The sequence below is a fragment of the Phoca vitulina genome, unplaced genomic scaffold (genome assembly GCF_004348235.1).
Source record: "Phoca vitulina isolate PV1807 unplaced genomic scaffold, GSC_HSeal_1.0 scaffold23, whole genome shotgun sequence".
Taxonomy (NCBI): domain Eukaryota; kingdom Metazoa; phylum Chordata; class Mammalia; order Carnivora; family Phocidae; genus Phoca; species Phoca vitulina.
This window is the reverse complement of record NW_022589726.1, coordinates 27,100,353-27,120,754: the sequence shown is the minus strand read 5'-3', so window position 1 is coordinate 27,120,754 and position 20,402 is coordinate 27,100,353. Positions and strand designations below refer to the sequence as shown.

At 41.6% G+C, this 20,402-nt stretch overlaps 1 long non-coding RNA gene across 1 annotated transcript in view; it reads right to left on the bottom strand.

The window, feature by feature from the left end:
• The window catches only part of LOC116642514, a 33,462-nt gene extending 13,523 nt beyond the window's left edge, over positions 1-19,939 (bottom strand). The window contains exon 1 of the long non-coding RNA XR_004301345.1: positions 19,790-19,939. This is a non-coding gene — a long non-coding RNA (uncharacterized LOC116642514). The remainder of the gene's footprint in view (positions 1-19,789) is intronic.
• Between the last annotated feature and the right edge of the window lie 463 nt (positions 19,940-20,402).

The window sequence follows — 20,402 nt, the reverse complement described above, 5'->3', positions numbered from 1 at the left end:
GGCCCGAAGAGCAAGCCCCAAATTTATATTTACACCCTAAACCCCAGTACCCCAGAGGGGGACTACTTGAAGACAGTCAAAGAGGTAGTTCAGTTAAAATGAGGTCGGTCATATGGGTGGGCACAAGCCCAATATGATTGGTGTCTTCATCAGAAGAGATTAGGACACAGACACACACACAGAGGAAAGATCATGTAAACACACAAGCAGACGAGGACCATCTACCAGCCAAGGAGAGACACCTCCGAAAAAACAATCTTGCCAACACGTCACCTTGATCTTGGACATTTGGCCTCCAGAACTGTGAGAAGATAAATGTCTATTGTTTAAGTCACTTGGTCTGTGGTGTCTGTTACAGTAGCCTAGCGAACGAAGACAAAGCCCTCCCCTGCCCCAGGAACTCTGTGCTCTATACTTTCTGCTTGGAGTTTTCTGCTCCCAGGTTCAGTTCAAATAGCTCGTCAGAGAGGCCGTCCCCAGCAGTCTCGACTACAACCAGGGCTCCCATCCCTCACAGTCAACCTCCAGCACTGTGTTTCAGACCTCTGGGAACACCTGACGTCATTTCCTTGTCCAAGTGTTCCTCTCCCCTGATCCCTTCTCGAATGTATGCTCCGTGAAGGCAGTCCCTCATTTCTTTCCCCTGAATAACCTTTGGTAAAGGGAACAGTTCTGGTGCCCCCAAAGCCACTTGTGCAAGGCGTGGGATGCTGTGGTATCTGCTGACTTCTCACCCGTATGCCCTGCAAACGCCGGCTGCCTGCTTTATTAGCGAGAGTGACGGCACGCTAACTGCAGCATCCTCACCCTGGGGCCTTTGAGTGTGCGCTCTGCATTTGTGTAGCCCTGGATTGACATGCTGTCCTTCTGGAATCAGCACTCTGTATACTGTGGTACTAGGAGTGGAGTATCACACCTTCTCTGGCGGGGAAAGATCCTCTTCGCTTGGAGTCAGAATTGAAAATAGGTTTCCCCACTGGACGCATTATGGTGCTGTGACATCTCTTGTGCACCCCATTTAACACCCCTGGGCAGCAGTAATTCAGGGATATTATTAGTTGAACCTTTTTTGCCCATTATAGTGAGGACTACATATCCATATGGACACACGTACAGTAGAATATTAGAAATGGCAGAAATTCTATTTATCGTGTAACGAAACTCAATCTTGTCAATCATTTACCACTCAGGATAGCTGGTCTTACAATTTCCTATGGAAATATTGTATTTAAAGATAGATGACTTCCATAATTTGTTCCCGGCATGGGTGAATAGCAATCTGAGTTCTACCAGATGAAAGAAAGACTCAGGATAATCCATTTTATTCCTGGGAAGAAAAATGAAGCTGACTGAAAAAGGACAGACCAACTTGCTAATGTTTCAAAAAAGATCTTATTAAAAGTAAATAAAATTTCATGAAAGTTCCAATGGTGTTTAATTTAGGTAATATTAGGGGTGCCTGGTTGGCTCAGTCGTTAAGCGTCTGCCTTTGGCTCAGGTCATGATCTCAGGTTGCTGGGATCAAGCCCCATATCAGGCTCTCTGCTCAGTGGGAAGCCTGCTTCTCCCTCTCCCATTCCCCCTGCTTGTGTTCCCTCTCTCGCTGTCTCTGTCAAATAAATACAATCTTTAAAAAAAAAATTAGGTAATATTATTCCTGCCTCATGGAAACTGAGGTACTCAACTATGTGACAGGTCACTTTTCCCACTTATTAGTGTCCTAGGATTTTTCAACTCCTGAAACAGGGCAGAAAATAGGAAAATTTACTTTTGTTGTTGTTGGTTCAAAAGAAGCTGAAAAGCAAGGGACAAAATATCGACTATAGAAATGAAAGCACAAAATGACAACACAAACCAAACTCAAAATGCATCAAGGGCACCAGTTTGTTAATTAGAATTTTCCTGGGGTTATTGTTGCTTTAAAACTATGGAATGAACCATGAGCTGCTCCTCTCTATGACTCACAGCTCCAGGTTGACAACTGTCATTTTCCCTTAGCAGATAGAGGCACTTCCTTTTTTTGGTTTTCAGATGCTGAAGCTGTTTAGTGAGTGCTGGAGAAACAGGTCAATGCAAACACAAAGACTGATGAATGACTTACACTGTAATGGCACAAAATCAAACCCCAGTTTTGGACTTCGGTCTAATGGCAAAATTTAACATCGAGGTACTGATTAAAGTAAAACCTCCGTTTCAAGAGGTTTATTCATTTCTTTAAAAAGGCCTATTAGTAACTGAATGAGTTTACAGTTCTGAAGAACTGTATGTATGGTCTATGGTAAACAACCTGAACAGCCGTTCTAAATGAGTTCTTTATATTCAGCTTCTAGAAACTTGTAATTACATTTGAAGCAAGACATGTGATACCAGCAGATATAAAACCATTCAGCCCCAACTGCCACTTGAATTCAGTGAAGGCAGTCCAGCAAAATCCATGGAACATACAAGAAAATCACTGCAATTAATCATCTCTTAATGCTGAGCTGAAGAAAGCTTTTCCTTAAAAACAAATAGATTTAACTTTTTTCATTAATCCTGGGCTTTTGAAATAAATTGTGATAGAGTTGCCTTTTCAGCAGCAATTGATCTTCTCAGTCTTACATTTTCTATCTTGCTTGGTCATGTTAGAAAATTATACACATAAATACCGTCATAGCATTTCAGTTTGAAAACTGGAGGTCTGAAGAGAAAGTTAAAAAAAAAAAAAAGCATACTAGGATTTTCAACAACTCTGAAATCAAACGTGCCGTCACTCCAAGAATTTCTCCCCATCTCGAGCTGTGGAAGCAAGAGACATAGATGCCCAAGGAAATGGTTAGATATTTGAATATGAACAATCTGTGAATAGATAGACCATGTTTTCAATGCACCCCTCTTAAAAATATGGCAAATTTGAGGGGCGCCTGGGTGGCTCAGTCGTTAAGCGTCTGCCTTCAGCTCAGGTCATGATCCCAGGGTTCTGGGATCGAGCCCCGCATCGGGCTCCCTGCTCGGCGGGAAGCCTGCTTCTCCCTCTCCCACTCCCCCTGCTTGTGTTCCCTCTCTCGCTGTGTCTGTCAAATAAATAAAATCTTAAAAAAAAAAAAAAAAAAGGCAAATTTGAAAAAAAAAATACCATTTCCAGACAGATTGGGAAAATTGTTAGTAAACTGTCAGATTTTGGTCAATCTGCAAAACTTTTATCCATTTTCTTATTCTTCCCATTATTTATTATTTCAGAAAATACTTCTTGGGCTTCAGTTGGTTCTATGGCTTATGGCAGTGAGTATTAGGGCCCTTAAGTATTTATTCATATTTAGAACTGTACATTCGTCTTCTAACCCTTTAGATTAGCATTAGGTTCAACCTAATTTCTCTTGGTCAATTACAATTGAAATTGATCCTCCCCTCCTAAACCGGGATCCTGGCAGGAGCTGGGGAGCCACGCAGAGGGAAGTGCGTGGGCGCAGAGGCGGCGCGTGGTGGCGTTGCTTTGCAAACCTCAGCGTGTGCTGCCCAACTGGATCATGGCCACACACATGGGCTATTCACTGTTCTTCAAACATGTACCTCATTTGCTTGTTTGCATATGCCTTCTCCTCTCTTTTCTCCAATTTCACCCTTTTGAACTTCCAACCATTCTTCTAAGACCAGCTCAAATCATTTTCCTTTCTTAAAGCTTAATTTACCTGCTTCATTCTCCTCCAGAGGCAAGCTCTTCTAAACAAAAAAAATTTTTTTTTGTATTTTTACTTTTGGTACACATCTGTGGTAGTTTTCCCTTTGTATTTCTACTAGATCATAAATTTTTGAAAATTACATTGGTTCTTAGTTATCTAGGTAGCCCCTGGGGAATTTTGTTTGCTGTCTTTGGAACAGAGGATTCCTGATAAATATTTATTGATAGAGTTGGGAGGAAATGGGTGAAATACTGGTGATATATCTGGCATATGGATTTTATCTTTACCTTTCATTTCTCATCAGTTCCCATAAAAAGTAAAAAAAAAAAAAAATGAATGTCCATATCAAGACTACATTTACAGTCAGAGTCCTTGAATCAGAGTGGAAAAAACTGAGGCTAGAAAACTTAGCTATGTTAAATTTGTGGCACTAATTTTTCTAGTGGCAGTTTGGGAAGTCACCAACACAGACATAACGTCATTGCAAACCAGGAGGCCAAGCATAGCTGTGGGAAAGAGAGCCCGTGTTCAAAGGAAATACCCAAAATAATAGAATGGAGGGTCTAGAAAATCACCACCATGAATGCCTTTTTTGTGGTCTCATTTTCCCCAAGGTTGCTCTGGTATGAAAGTCCTTCTTTAAGGAGATAACATAAAAAGAAGTAAGTGGTGGCAAAAAAAAAGAAAAAGAAAAAGAAAAAAAAAGTCCACTCTTGTAATGGGCTTGTGTGTTCTTTGGCTATTTCAACGTAATGTTTATCTAGTAAATAGCATTTCAGTGTTAAACAGTAAAGCTGTGTCTCCATCCTGTGCCAAAAGGCTGGAACCTCCTTCAGGTCTTGCCATGCTCTTACTGCTGAAAAAAGTTCTGTTTTAATGAAAAGAGATACTATGTGACTGGAGCCTGCACCAGGGATGGCTGCTTAATATTTTCATGCTTCTGGGTAGTATATAAGTCTTCCAACAGAATCACAAGTTCCTGCATGTATGTATGTATGTATGTATGTATGTGTGTGTGTGTGTATACATAAAACATGTAATTTTAGTAAAAACTGATAGTACTTCAATAAGAATCATGCAAATAATATGTGCTTCAGATATAATTCCATGTATTACTTCCTGGATAAACTGTTTAAAAGAGAAAGTCATCTCAGATGTGTACTGGTGCATTTCTGTGACAACTGAATATTTTGATGCAATGCTATAGAAAAAAAAAAGAAGGAAGACAGACAAATGTGTGGCTATGAAGTTTAAAAAAATATGCTAATTCCAGGAGAGGAAATGAAACCTCTGTTCAATTACCTATCTTGACCTTTAGAAAATCAGCACATTTAGATAGTATCTGAGTCATTTTTTCAAAAAAGATTTTATTTATTTGCCAGAGACAGAGAAAGAGAGAGAGCAGGGAGAGGGGCAGAGGGAAAGGGAGAAGCAGGCTCCCCGCTGAGCAAGGAGCCTGATGTGGGACTTGATCTCAGGACCCTGGGATCATGACCTGAGCCGAAGGTAGACACTTAACTGACTGAGCCACCCAGGTGTCCCTCTGAGTCATTTTTTTTTTAAAAGCTTTTATTTATTTGAGAGAGAAAGAGAGCACAACCAGGGGTGGGGGGCAGAGGGAGAAGCAGACTCCCCGCTGAGCAGGGAGCCCGACAGGGGCCTGATCCCAGGACCCTGGGATCATGACCTGAGCCGAAGGCAGATGCTTAACTGACTGAGCCACTCAGGCGCCCCATGAGTCATTTTTAAGAATGAATTCCAGATATGCAGTTTCTGAACCTTGCTATTCCCTGGTGGAGAGCAAGGTTTTTTGAGGAGAGTTGGATAGACTTTCAACATGGCAGAGAGAGGAGAGATGGCCTGAGGGGGTAGGTCAGGTGGAGACGCGCTAAAGAGGAATACAATGTAATACATCAGCAACTGCCTCAGCTACAGAGAGAAATATATGATATTATCTCGTTTATTTAATCTGTCTCTCTAAATTCCGAAGGAAATGTTTATATGGTTCTAAGGCAGTGTCTCTTTCTCTGACAAAGTATATGAACCAAGGAGTTTCAGGCTGGAAAATGGGAAAGAGAAACTTGGAACGGGATTCGGTTAAAGTGTTGTCATCATCAGTCTGAACTTCTGAGTAAACCCTTGCATATTCATTCGTACATTCCATTCATTAAAAAACTATTAGACACCTTCTAGGAGCATAGGAAGGACAGCTATACTGAAATAAACAGGCGCTGTCCCTGAGGAACTTAAATTGGTCAGGTTTAAATTATGGGACTGGTTATGCATCATCCACAAACCCTGCAGGTAGGGCTTAATTAATTAATTTTATGGGCAGAGGGCTGATTTCTTATTTTTGATCCTGTAACATCCAGGCTCCAGCACTCAGCAGTCTATTCTGTGTACTGTTGGTGCTGCAGCAAAATTCCACTGCAACCTGAGCATTTGTTCATATGCTTGTTGAATAACTCCTACATCTGTTCAGTAAATATATACCTACTGTGATCCAGACAGTTCTGGACACTAGGCTGAGTGGGCAAACTACAGTTATTTGCTCCCACTGAGATTATATTATTGCGATGGAATAAGGATGGTAGTGGGACCCCAAGTTATCAGTCCCACGGGGTACATAAGGGAAATGACTCCTTAAAGGAAAAGTCAGATGCTGTACCAGAAAAAGAGGGAAGGGTGCTAGGAAAGCAAAAGTGACAGATGTCTACTACAGTCTTCACCTGCCACTCAGCTTGACACACCTCATGTCTGTCACCTAGCAGCTGAGCACCTGATGCCATTGTTTTCCTCTCTCCTTCCTGGCTCGGCACACTCCTGGGAAATGCTCATGGTAATGCCGCTGTTGCTTTACCCCAACCCCAAGACTCCTCTTTTCCATACTCTGGCCCAGGGGCCAGTCCCTATTCTGGTGCGTACTGGGCACTCAGGCAGGATGTGCAAGTGAGGAGCGGGGGTCAGGGTGTGCAGGTGAGAGCAGCAGCATGAGTGGAGATGGGGGAGCAAGGGGCAGGGGGTTGTTCACTGTATGTGACAGAAGACAACTTTACAAATAGGGATAGGAAGAAAGAAATTAACTCCAGTTAGTGGCAGTAACTCCAGTGAAAAACTAAATTTTTTAGAGCAGGAAAGAATGAAGGGAAATATTATTTATTTTTTATTTTTTAAAAGACTTTATTTTTTGCGTGTGCACGAGAGAGTGCATGTACATGCATGGAAGGGGCAGAGGAAGAAGCAGACTCCCTACTGAACAGGGAATTGGATCCTAGGACACTGGGATCATGACCTGAGCTGAAGGCAGATGCTTAACCGACTGAGCCACCCAGGTGCCCGGGAAATATTTTTTAATGAATGAAAGGCAAAGAATAAAGTGTTATGAAGGACAGGAATGGGTAGAAAGGTCTATAGCAGTGTTTCTCAAAGGCAGGACCACAGCATCAGCATCACCTGGGCATTGGTGTCAAACTCTGCACTTGTCAGAAACTCTGAGGATAGAAGCTCCAGGTGAATCTACGGCGCACTTTTCAGGCCTTTTGTTCTAGAAGATGGATCCTACCCAACTGGTGATCCATTTCATCTTTTAAAATAAGCTGCTGGCACTTATCTTTTAGCAATCTGCAAATGTTTCCTTTCTAGTCTCTTTCTATTCCTTCTACCTTATTTTCTGTAATTTTAATTTGTAGTCCATGACCATTACACAAACTGTCAAGGTGTAGGTCAATGAATATGGGTAGAAACAAATAAGAAAAAGATAAAGAACAGCTTGCCATTTCTCAGTGTACATTAGCAAGGAGAAATCACTTGAGTTCAGCGTACATTAGCAAGGAGAAATCACTTGAATTAATCCAAGCATCAGCTTGTGATCCACAAAAATAGATCAGCTATTTATTTGAGCAGACATATAAAGGACAAAGACTGCACAGTCTTTTCTGTACACTCTAGTACAGAGACACACAAATACTGTAAAAATCAAACATTAAGGTTTTTCCATTTGAATTGAATATTTTAAAACTATATCCATTTTTAAACAAATAATATGCTAATTTTTTAACCTGGTAAATGTGCAGAGACATATCAATGTGATGGAAAAAGGCAAAGTTACAGGTCGGGAACAAAGAAACAAATGACAATGGACACCTATGATATTTATGTGCCAGGCCCTGTCTTAGGTGCTTGATACATATGAACACAGTCAATCCTCACAGTAGCCCTACATCCTGCCTGCAGATCCATTTTAAAGAGGAGGACGAGGCTGGGAGAGGCACTAGCTTGTCAAAAATCACACAGTCTGGATTTGGAGTGAGGCAGCAGAGCCCAGGGACCTGTGCTCTTTAACCACTTCCCTTCTTACTCTCTGTTCCTACCCACTCCGATCTTACCTCTACCCAGAATTTAGTGATGGTATTGCATTTAAAGCCGATGGAGGATAGTGGAAGAGCAGGAAGGGAAGAAGCAGAGATACTGAAGGAAACACGGACACAAAAGGAGTGAGACTGGACAGCTGAACACAAAAAGGCGCAAAAGGAAGGAACAAGGACTCATGCAAAGAGAAGCTAGCAACGGGCTGGCAGGATTGGTGGGCAACAGTGAGAAGCAGAGCAGATGGGAGTGAGTAAGGTCCAGTCCCGGCTCTGGCGGTGTGAGAATGAGTTCAGGTGGTGGAACAATGGGAAGCAGCATGGGATTGAAGAGGGGCATGGAGATGCTGGTTCTAGAAGGTGGAGCCAAGGAGAGAGGAGTTTAGAAAAAAAGGATGTGGGTCAGGAAGGATAAAATAGGAAGACAATAACAAGACAAAAGGAAAAGAGAAGGTCCTGTCCTTGGGCATTCCAAACACCACCATGCCCTATGGTCCTTTGCTAACGAGAATAAAAACACTTTGATAAAAAGCATGGTAGCCATGTCAGGACACAGACACGAGGGCATTCATTAATAAAACACGATCAGACCCAGCACCGGTGCCTTTTCATTTTGTCCCCCCATTCCCCAATAGCTCATGAGTGTTCACTACTTAAACATTCGAGAAAGACGGAGCAAGCCAGAACAGCATTCCCCGTCTACTCGATCCACGTCCCTGCTAGTGGGCCAACCCAGAGGAAGGCACGAGCAATATAAAACTGTTTTTAAGTGCCTTCAGAGGACTATTTAAACATGCCACTGAGCACATAGCCCAATTCAGTGCAGTGAGAGCTCGGAATGCGGCAGCTGCCTTGCAGTTCGGGCTGGGGGACCTACGCTTCAATATCTCAGCTGCTCAGTACAGGCATGTGGGGGCCTGGTGTTGAATTTACCTGATAGGCTTGAGTTCCCAAATATCTTAAAAGAATGTGACTTAAGAGTCAAAGGGATACAGCCAAAGAAAATTTAGAAATATTTTGTTTATTGACCAGAGAGGTGAACATTCTTACTTGCCAACAGATTGCCTCCTGAATAAAATCCAAATACAAGGCTTTCCTTTTCAATTCTACAGCTCACATGCCAGAGTTTCCCAAATGTACCTGATGTCAACCATCACTTTGAGTGCTTATTTAAAAAAGAAAAGTGTCTGCCAAAAATGTATTCTGGAGATTCAGAATCAGTAAGTCTATGTGGGGCCAAGGAATCTTTCCCCTTTTCCCCATAGGTACACACACATACACACAAGTAATTCTTTTGGTTTGGTGTGTTTGGGAGGCATTGATGTACCCTGTACACCGGCTAAACTGTGCTTTTTGCTCAAACATGTTCCACTTCTTTCCTACCCTGCACTTTGCATCATCTATCTACATATGCTGACCTCTAGATCCCCAACTTTTTTTTTAAGGTGGGGGAGAGGCAGAGGGAGAGGGAAAGAGAGAATCTTAAGCAGGATCCACGCCCAGCATGGAGCCCAACGTGGAGTTCATTCTCACGACCCTGAGATCATGACCTGAGCCGAAAACAAGAGTCTGACACTTAACTGACTGAGCCACCCAGGGACCCTGATCCCCCAACTTTTAAAAAAAATTTTAAAGTTTTTAATTTTAATTCCAGTGTAATGTACAGTGTTCTATTAGTTTCAGGTGTACAATATAGGAATTCAACAATTCTGTACAGTACTCTGCTCATCATGGTAAGTGTACTCTTAATCCCCTTCACCTATTTCATCCATCCCCCCACCCAACTCCCCTCTATAAAAGTCTGTTTCTTGGTTTGTCTTTTTCCCCCTTTGCTCATTTGTTTTCTTAAACTCTACATGAGTGAAGTCATATGGTATTTGTTTTTCTCTGACAAACTTATTTCATATAATATTCTCTAGCTTCATCCATGTCATTATAAATGACAAAATTTCACTTTTAATGGCAGAATAATATTCCTTTGTGCGTGTGTATCTCTCACATCTTTTTTTTTTTTTTTTAAGATTTTATTTTTTTTTGAGAGAGAAACAGCATGAGAGGGGAGAGGGTCAGAGGGAGAAGCAGATTCCCCGCTGAGCCAGGAGCCTGATGTGGGACTCGATCCCAGGACTCCACGATCATGACCCGAGCTGAAGGCAGTCGCCCAACCGAGCCACCCAGGCAAAAGTAAGCTCTACACCCAGCGTGGAGCCCAACACAGGGATTGAACTCATGACTGTGAGATTAAGACCGGAGCTGAGATCAAGAGTCAGACGCTAAATGGACTGAGCCACTGAGGCACCCCTATACCACATTTCCTTTATCCATTTATCAATAGATGGACACTTGGGCTGCTTCCATAATTGGCTATTGTAAATAATGCTATAATAAACACAGGGGTCAATATATCCTTTTGAATTAGTGTTTTTGTATTCTTTGGGTAAATACCCAGTAGTGTGATTACTGGATCACAGGTCAGTTCTATTTTTATTTTTTTGAGAAACCTCCATACTGTTTCCACAGTGGCTGCACCAGTTTGCATTCCTACCAATAGTGCATGGCGGTTCCTTTTTCTCCACATCCTCACCAACACCTGTTGTTTCTTGTGTTTTTCATTTTAGCCATTCTGACAGGTGGGAGGTGATATCTCACTGTAGTTTTGATTTGCATTTCCTGATGATGAGTGATGTTGAGCATCTTTTCATGTGTCTGTTGGCCATCTGGATGTCTTCTTTGGATAGTCTGTTCATGTCTTCTGCCCATTTCTAAATTGGATTTTTTTGGGGGGGAGGTATTGAGTTATAAAAGTTCTTTCTATATTTTGGATACCAACCCTTTATCAGGTATGTCATTTTTAAATATCTTCTCCCATTCAGTGGGTTGTCTTTTAATTTTGTTATTTCCTTTACTGTGCAGAAGATTTTATTTTGATGTAGTCCCAACAGTTGATTTTTGCTTTTGTTTCCCTTGCCTCAGCAGACATATCTAGAAAGATGTTTTCCTTTCTCTTCTATTTTATGGAAAAATTTAAGAATAAGTATTAACTCTTCTTTCAATGTTTTCAATTCCCCAACTTTTACCCACTAGTACCCTCTCCTCTTGTTGAAATCCTAGCCATTTTTCAATGAGTGCAATTTCTTGACCTTCCCAGTTGAAAGTGATTGTTTCCTTCCTGCTCTCATATGCACCTGGGTTTGTGCTTATCTCATGGCACTGCTTACATTCTACCTTGGATTATGGGTAGCATACTCATCACAACCTTTTTACTAGACCATAAGCTTGCTGAAGGTAGTAGTCATGTCTTCAAATAGCCCCGCAGACAGGAAATGTCTGGCACCGTGTCTGGGACATTGTATCTCTTCTGCAAGTATTATCCCCCTTTCCTTTTCTTTTTGGATCCTTTCTGTACATAGCAACATGTTTTGCATATAGTATTACCAAATATATGTTAAATGAATAACTGAAATAGGAACTTTTGGAGGCTTTTAAAAATTTGTATTACTTTTTGATCTAGATAGAACTGAGGAAAAAAGTACCTGGAGGCATTTAGCATGCAGAATGGAGATGTTTTATCTTTCTCTACAGGCAGCTCATAAATCACAATGCTAGAGTCTTGGCTGTTTAATTTTGGGAATTTTAAAGAAAAAACAAACACTTAACTCAGTATATAAGACGTATACAAAACTCTCCAGAGAACTAAGGAAGGATACAAAACAAATGGGGAAAAGTTCTCCTAGCCTCATCAACTGTTTTGTTTCAAGAGAAATGTAATGCCAAATATCTTCTGATATAGTTCTGTATCTTCTAATTTCTTCACATTCCTTGTTTTTTAAAGATTTATTTGAGAGAGGGGGAGAGAGAGAGAGAGAGAGCATGTAAGAGCGAGTGAGCGAGCATGGTGGGGAGGGGCAGAGGGACAGGAGAGAGAGTTTTAAGCAGACTCAGCGCTGAGCACAGAGCCTGCCCAATGCAGGGCTTGATCTCACAATCCTGAGATCATGATCTGAGCTGAAACCAAGAGTTGGAAGTTTAACTGACTATGCCACCCAGGTGCCCCCAATTTCTTCACAATTCTATTTGATTCCATTTGTTTAATATATCTTTAGATCAATACAGCTTTACTTCCAAACAAGAATTCCAAGGAGATTAATATTTTTCATCAATTTTTAGTGATTTCCTTTAGTGGAAATTTCAGTGTACATGCCAATCATTACTATGTGTCCCAACGGCCATACAGGAGATAGTTTCGCTGTTTTAGGGGACACATAGATCTTGTGAATCTTTATAACCCCCTTGCTCACTCTCCAGTTCCTTGAGTTTCAACTAAGCTTCCTTCAATTCCATCTTGATGTGTAACCCTGGCTTTGTGAGGTTCCTCCTGTAAAATATCAGCTTAATTGGATAAAGATCACTCATCCATGTATTATTCTTATAAACATCCCTTATCCAACTGGATGCAATTTCTTCAGAAATCAGGATTCTACCTGGGAAAGGAATCTCTCCCAGATAGACTTGGAGATTGTGTTCTGGTATTATAATATAAAACTACAACATAGTCATGTTCTGATGTTGACTATGAAGCTATGACCACAGGATAGCAAGCACAAATTCACATTAAAAAAAACAAAACACTTTAAAAGCTCACTCAATTATCCAAATATTTCTTAAAATCCAGATGTTTGGCATTACAAAAGCAGAACATCTGGACAGTAATGAAATGTTTTTAGTTATCACCAGGATATTTTGCTTCCTATAAGACTGTATAAGCATCTTAAAGAGTATCAAACTTTTCTGATAATCGCCTCTATAGTCAAGGTGATCAAGGTCAGAAACATTTTAAATGTGAATTGTTCCCTGCTTTTAAAAAGTGCTCAGTGTTGTTGGCTCTAACGTAGCATGAATGCATAGTTTGTACATTTCTTCTGAATGCCCTGCATTCCGATCTCCTAAGTGAGGACTTTAAATAGCAGCTTATCATTATGTCAAAATTCCTTAATGCTTTTACACCAGAAAGAAGGCATATAAGGAAAGTAAGAAACTGAACTGCTCTAGACCATTACACTGCTATTTATGTGATAAATGGGACATACAGTGACCTCTAAGAATTATAATGGGTCAACTATACAAGGCAGCTGGTACGTTTAAAAGATGAGTTAAGAATTGGTTAAACAAAAAGATTCATTTGGAATTAGTCCTAATGTCTTTCTGTTGCATGTCAGATGTGAAAAACTTCTATGCATATGCCCTATGGCATTATATAAAAACAGCATCCCTTAGTGCAACTTGATCACCAGGTAATGTTACTGAAGGTAGAGACAGGTGACAAGTAACTGTAATTTGTGGCTATGCAGCTTTAATAACAACAAAAAAGGCAACCTAGTGAACTCTCTTTAGTTAGCAATCAGGCTCCTTTCATTCTTTTGAATTATAAATGTAAAGAGAAGAAAAGAGGGAAAAGACCCACAAATATTTTACTTCAATTAATTTCAACAGAATGTTGGAATGTATGTGTCAGACTTGACCATGATTAAACCTGGTATGTAATTATAGCACATCTTGCAGGATCTTGAAGCAATCATTTTCATTTTTCATTCCCACTTGGTGACTAAAAATTACCATTTCAAAATTTCAATGAGCAATCCACACCAATTTTGGATATTTAAGAAGTCAAAGAGACCTAAAGATAGAATGCAATGTACTAAAGTGTTCAGGTAGAGCTGTATGTGGTTCTTGGATAGGATGCTGCAATGTTAGTACTGCTTTTGTCAGAATGATGCATACATGGTAAATAGAAAACATCTATATGGGTTGCCACTCCTCAATTAGATCTATATGACCGAAATAGCACCCGAGGCTGAATATTCTGTGTTGGGACAAAATAATTCTTTTAATGTCTAACATACGCAAGTCACGAGAGCTCAGACTTTTCTCTTTCACCAGACTGTAAGCTCCCTGAGGCAGCAGTCTTATTTTCATGGTGTGCCGCTGGTCTCCTCTGTGCCTAGAATAGTACCTGGCACACAGTAGGTGCTAAGTATTTGTTGAATGAATGAATTTAATCATTCAATAAATATTTCTTGAGAGTCTACTTGTTTGTAAGATGCTGCTAGATAGTCAGGGCCATGCAGAAACTGAATGAACATGCCCAGGTCCATGATGAGGTTGGTCTATTAGAGGAAAAAGACATGAACAAATCTAAATCGAATAATAAGCCAGTGAGGGTTAAATATTACAGGAGTGATGCTCGAATATAGGCTGCTCAGATACTGGCCTTCAGGGGAAGCAGAGAGCATGCCAAACGAGGGTGACTACAAATCCCCACCTACTGTTGGCACTCCAGAAAAACAGTGAAAAACCGGGGTGGGGGGGGAGGGGGAGAGAAAAGGGAAAGAATGAACACCTTGCCCTGGTTCCTTTTTAGAAAAGAGGCGAAAGCCACCTGGGAGGAATGGGGAGAAACTTCAGGGAAGTTGGCTGTGTCTAGACATTTTGGGAGAGAGAAAAGGGACTAGCAAGATTGCATTCAACCATGTGAGTGGCCATTTTATGATTGGTTTTTAACTGTTGCAGGAGCTCTAAACTTCTGATTTCTGGGAGGGGCTATAGAGCAGAAATGCGAAATACCCTGAGAGAAGCTGTTCTGGGAACGCTGGTCATCAAACCAAAAGGAAGAAATAGATGTTCTCATAAGAGTTCCAGTCCAGTTTTTCCAGGCTCCAGAGACAGAATGTTTGCTTGAGCAATGAAACTTTTGGGTGGTCATCCAAGACAAGCCAGAAAGCCTTTTGAGGTTCTTCAATTGCTACTATCATTCACCATAATTCTTATAATTGTAGGTTTGTCTGATGGGATCCTTGATCCATTATGTTCTTTACACATACATCAATTTTTCTATTTTACAATTGTGCTAAGAGTGATTTAAAGTTGTGGTATCGTAGAATTGAAATCAGAAAAATAAATTAAAAAAATTTAACAAAAACTACCTCTGAAATGTGTATATAGCCTCGATACAACTATCTCGGATTCATTTCAGTGGGTTTAACACAGTGGGACGTGCTAACATTTAAGTAAAGTGTGGCTTTTTCTGTGATTAGTAAAAAGCTTTTCCTAAGATTTGCTTAACCCCTCGCTGTGTGCAATTGCGGATGGATTCCATTAGAGGGTTGGTTGGATGCCGGCTAATCTGAATCCCCAGCAATGCAGGCTTGCAGGAATTGTTTTGGGCACTCAGACCAATCAGAAGGAGAGGCAACCAACAGCAGAAATGCTACAGTACGGTCACATTTTATCTGCTTCCATTTTCATGATACTGTGTGGTGGACAAGGATTCAGGCCCGATTTCTGCTGCTTGCTTAATATGCACCAACTGTTATGCTGCAGAATCTTTGGGCTTAGGCAGAAAGCATATGGGTCTCCAGTTCCTCCCGCACAGTTTCACTCTGGTTTCCGCTTGATTCTGTACACCCAGACAGTGCCCCCACCTAAGCTCTATCTAAGCAATACCCACTTGTGGCTCAACACAAAGTCAGCTCATTTTTGTGTAGAAACACTCCAAGTGCTTGCTTTTCCCTGGGGTGAATTCTCACAGCAGTGAATAGGAATAAGCCCTGAGTAAGACAAATGATCACTGTCTGCTTCTGTGAAGAAAGATGACTCTTTTGCTTTGCCTTTAGAGGAATGAGTTCAGGGGCACCAGGAGAGCCATTTCTATAGCATCACTTATTCTGGAGTAAAAGAAAATGGTTTGACAATTTCTGACAATTATTTTTATTCTATTTAATACATGTATCATAGGAGCCGGCCATCACACTCTTAGGTATTTACCCAAGATAAATGAAAACCTACATTCGCACAAAGCTGTGTGCACCTCTAATCATAATCACCAAAAATGGGAGACAATCCAAATGCCCTTCAAATGAGTGAATGGATAAATCTCCATCCAATGGAATACTACTTAGCAATAAAAAGGAACTACTGGTACAGGCCACAGCTTGGATGCATCTCAAAGGAATTATGCAGAATAGAAGCCAGTCTCAAAAAGTTACATATTGGGGTGCCTGGGTGGCTCAGTCGTTAAGCCTCTGCCTTCGGCTCAGGTCATGATCCCAGGGTCCTGGGATCGAGCCCCGCATCGGGCTCCCTGCTCAGTGGGAAGCCTGCTTCTCCCTCTCCCACTCCCCCTGCTTGTGTTCCCTCTCTTACTGTGTCTGTCAAATAAATAAAATCTTTAAAAAAAAAAAAAAGTTACATATTGTATGATTCCACTTATATGACATTCTCCAAATATGTATACATATAACAACAGAGAATGGATCATTATTTGCCAGAGGTTAGAGCGAGGGGAGAGGATTGAGTGATGGAACTATTCCGCATTCTGATTGTGGTGTTGATTACACAGATCTATACAAGTGTTAGAACTCACAGAATAGACACCAAAAAAGTCAATTTTATTGTGAATTTAAATGCACGCGCACTCTCTCTCTCTCACACACACACACACACACACACACACACAGCAGCTCAAGGAGGAGACTTGGACTATAAGGGTTAATGGATCCCAGTAAGAGCTACAATTTCTCTAGCTGCTCCTGGAACCAGGTTAATGGGTGAGCCACCATCCTTCTGGATATAGATAGCAGCCATGCAGTGTGACTACAATTTGAAAGGGGTCCAATGACAACGCCACCCACCACCCCTTATCCTGCCATAATTCTTAAAGTTGTTAGCATTAGAGCACTCATCCAGGCTTAAAGCAGTTTCTCTTAATTGTGCTATTCCAATATAAATAGGTTAACTAGGAAAAAGAATCCATTAACACTTTAGCAAGAAAGAGGTTTCTCAGATGAAGCAGATTCAGAGAATTCTATCAAACAACACAGAAGACTGCTCTGTTTGTAAAAAGGAGAAGGCTGGAACAAGGGAGGCTCTCAAATGAGGGAGACCTAAGAGAATCAGTAGAGGCCACAAAGGCCACTACCACCAGTGAGGACAATTCCTTAAAAGGGGGCAAGGCAGTCATGTCAACACAACCCATTTTCCATAAACATGAAGACCAGATCTGTGTCAGTCAACATTAAAATTAGCACCAGTTAACAGGTCAAGAAACTCTAGCTATTGGAAGCAGGGTTATTAAAACTGCTTTTTCAAAACATATTAACTCCAAAAAGGACTTTCATGCACTTACGTAGGATTTGTTTATAAGTTCTGGAGAGAAGATTCTGCCCATTTGTCCCCCTAGGACACCCCAGAGACTCTTACCCCCTGCTCCTATTCTTAGCCCTATGGCCCATGCTCGGTGATTATGAAATGACTGAATTAACTCCCTCCAGGGGCTTCAGTGACTTCCTATCCACTTATAGTAAAACCTACACTGTGTCCCATGGCCTTTGAGGCTCTACATTCCCTGGCCCCTGACTGACTCTCTGATTTGGTGCCCATCACACCCCCACCCCTTGTTCATTCTTCAGTCGGTCTGACTGTTCTGCTGTTTCTTAAATATACCAAACACACTCCTACCTCTGGGCCTTTGCACATTCTGTTCCACCTGCCTGAACACTGTTCCCACACACTTCATCCTTGCAGTTTCAACTCGAGTGTCACCTCCTCAGAAAGACCTTCCCTGACTTCCCATCAAATGGAACCTCCACACATCAAGGCATGCTTACACCACCTCTTTGGTTTTCTTCATTGTACTTGCCATTGTCTGAAATTATTTACCTTTTTGTTTAGAGTGTGCTTTAGGAGTCCACTGATTCTGGAATGAGATGCCTGCTCTGAATCCTAGCATCAACACTTCCTGTGGTAACCTTGGGAAACTGATAGCCTCTCTGTGCCTCAATTTTTCATTTGTCAAATGGTGATATTGAGAGCACCTAGCTTCTGTGTTATGGTTTCAACTGAGTGATTTAACATATGTGAACACAGTGTCTGGTGGTTATAAGTGCTGCATAAGTGTTTACTCAGATTACTAATACAAGAGCTCTAAGCTTTCCAGGCAGAGTAACTCATGCCCTGCTGGTCGAGGTGACTTGTCATTGGGCGGACATATGTCCCTAGCTGCACTATTCTGGGCCTTTCCTCAAAGTCTAATATGGAGGGGAAGAGAGGGTCATTCTCCTTTGGGAAGTTCAGGAGCTAAGATCATGTACATCAGGGGTTGCTGAACGAGTATACAGACTTCGACGTGGAGAAAGCATGCCTGATAATGAAAGCAAAACTAAAGCAAAAAGGAGAGAGAGAGAGATTGAGAATTCCATTAACTGAATCCCTGAATCTAGCTGTGCCAGAGGCCAAACTACTATTGGAGGGTTTTAAGTTATATGAGCCAATTAAGGTTTTTTTTTTTTTTTTTTTTTGCTAAAACTGGATAAATTGGGTTTTTCTCCTTTGCAGTAAAAAAAAAATCCAGAAGGACATAAAAGGCATTGTTTTGGACTATTGGTTCTTTTGGTCACCACCCCGCCCCCACTCTCAAGTGCATGGGTGGAGGCACTTGGTTTGGACAATTGGTCAATTCCATCTTTTTGGTCACCGTAATTGGTTTGGGAACATAATCCAGGTCAGAGACTTGACGCAGGGATTTTTTATAGAAACTACTGGAAATATGAATCTGGTTTTTCTCTGGAATGGCAATGCTGGAGGATGCCAGCCTTGTAGCTGTTTGGGCCATTTCATGAAAAGGGCTCCTTCTGAAAGCAAAGCCCACAGAGAAAATGTGAACACAGAGATCAAGGCTGATGACATCAAGGTTCCGAACAGCTGAGGTTAAGAGATTCAGGAAGCTTAAAAAACACATTAAAGAGAATTGTTAATCAGCTGCAGAGCACACATGTTTAGAATCTCACTAAATCATGGTCAACGTAAGCAGACTTTCCCAATTGGCTTTGTGTTCTGAAAGATTTTAGATGCAGTGTTAGCCAAAAGAGAAGTTATTTTTGCTGTTTGCTTCATTATATAGAAGGGTTAAGACCATTTCTTTCTTTCTTTTTTTTCAAAAATTTTATTTATTTGACAGAGAGAGACACAGCGAGAGAGGGAACACAAGCAGGGGGAGTAGAAGAGGGAGAAGCAGGCTTCTCGTGGAGCAGGGAGCCCGATGTGGGGCTGGATCCCAGGACCCTGGGATCATGACCTGAGCCGAAGGCAGACGCTTAACGACTGAGCCACCCAGGCACCCCGGATTAAGACCATTCTTATTGAGAATTATGAAAGCAGCAGAATTTCAGAGCTGAAAGGGACCTTAGAGTTTCTCTAGACTGGTGGTTTCCAAGCCCTGGGCCATACAGTTTTTACAAGTGGTCCCTAAATCCATAGGTCACAAACTTTGCCCTGTACGTGAAAGAAAGCACATACCTGGCACACACATATGTGAATGATCATTTTTCAAACACACATGGATGCTACTATGATGAACTTTGTTAAAATTCATTTAAAATCCGGACTGAAAGCATACTAGCTATTTATCGTTATATTTTCTTAGTATTTAGTGAAAGTAGTACCAACTTTTAGTGGGGGGGGGGGGGGAAGGTCTGAAAACTTTGTTAAAAAATTTCACATAACTGGAAAGATTTTAAAACATTTACCTGAACCAAAAATGTTGATTTGTATTCACTGAAGAGACTAAGCTTCCGTGAGGTGTCTGATATTTACAGTGCTCTGACAGTACTTGGCTACCGAAAGGCAGCTGCCTAAGGGGCATGGTACCCAAGTGGTTAAATGGAGACGTGAAGCGTCTTATAGACCATTACAGCTCCCCACCCATAGCCTTACCTTCGGTGGCCAGGTCCTGCAGCGGCTGGCCCTCGTAGGCTTTCTGTTAGCCTTAAAAATAAAACTGCCGGTTGTTTTACCAGCAACAATAGGTTTACTCGGGAATTGCCGAGAAGTACAACCTGGGATACAGACAACTCTGCCGAAGGAGGGAAGGGAATGCTCTTTTCCAGAGGAAAGGGGGACGCTGGGAAAGCCGTTATAAACGAAAAGCCCATTGGAGTAAACGGGGAGCTGGAAGTATAGTGGCTTTTCATTGGCTGGGTTGTGACTGTCTCTCATTGGCTGGGCTGTTGCCAAGGTGGGAGCAAAGCCTTTCTTCCTCCTGCTCTGGTACTAACGTCCAATCCACGGTCGTGTCTTTTCCTGTTGGATTTGCAGTTGACCACCAGTGGTAGGGCAGGAGAAGTCCCCTGCCTCACCTTGCGACTCCTTCCTAGTGAGGTTTCCCTTGATTCATTTTGCCGCTTCCCCCATCACTGGTACCTCCTCCCTCTTGCTAGCTGCACTTCTGTCAATGGGTTTTTGCAATGTGTTGGAAAGGCTCTGATTTCTCTTAAAACAGGGCCTTGGCCTGTGATTGCCTCGTCTGTAATGCTCTCCGCCCCCTTCC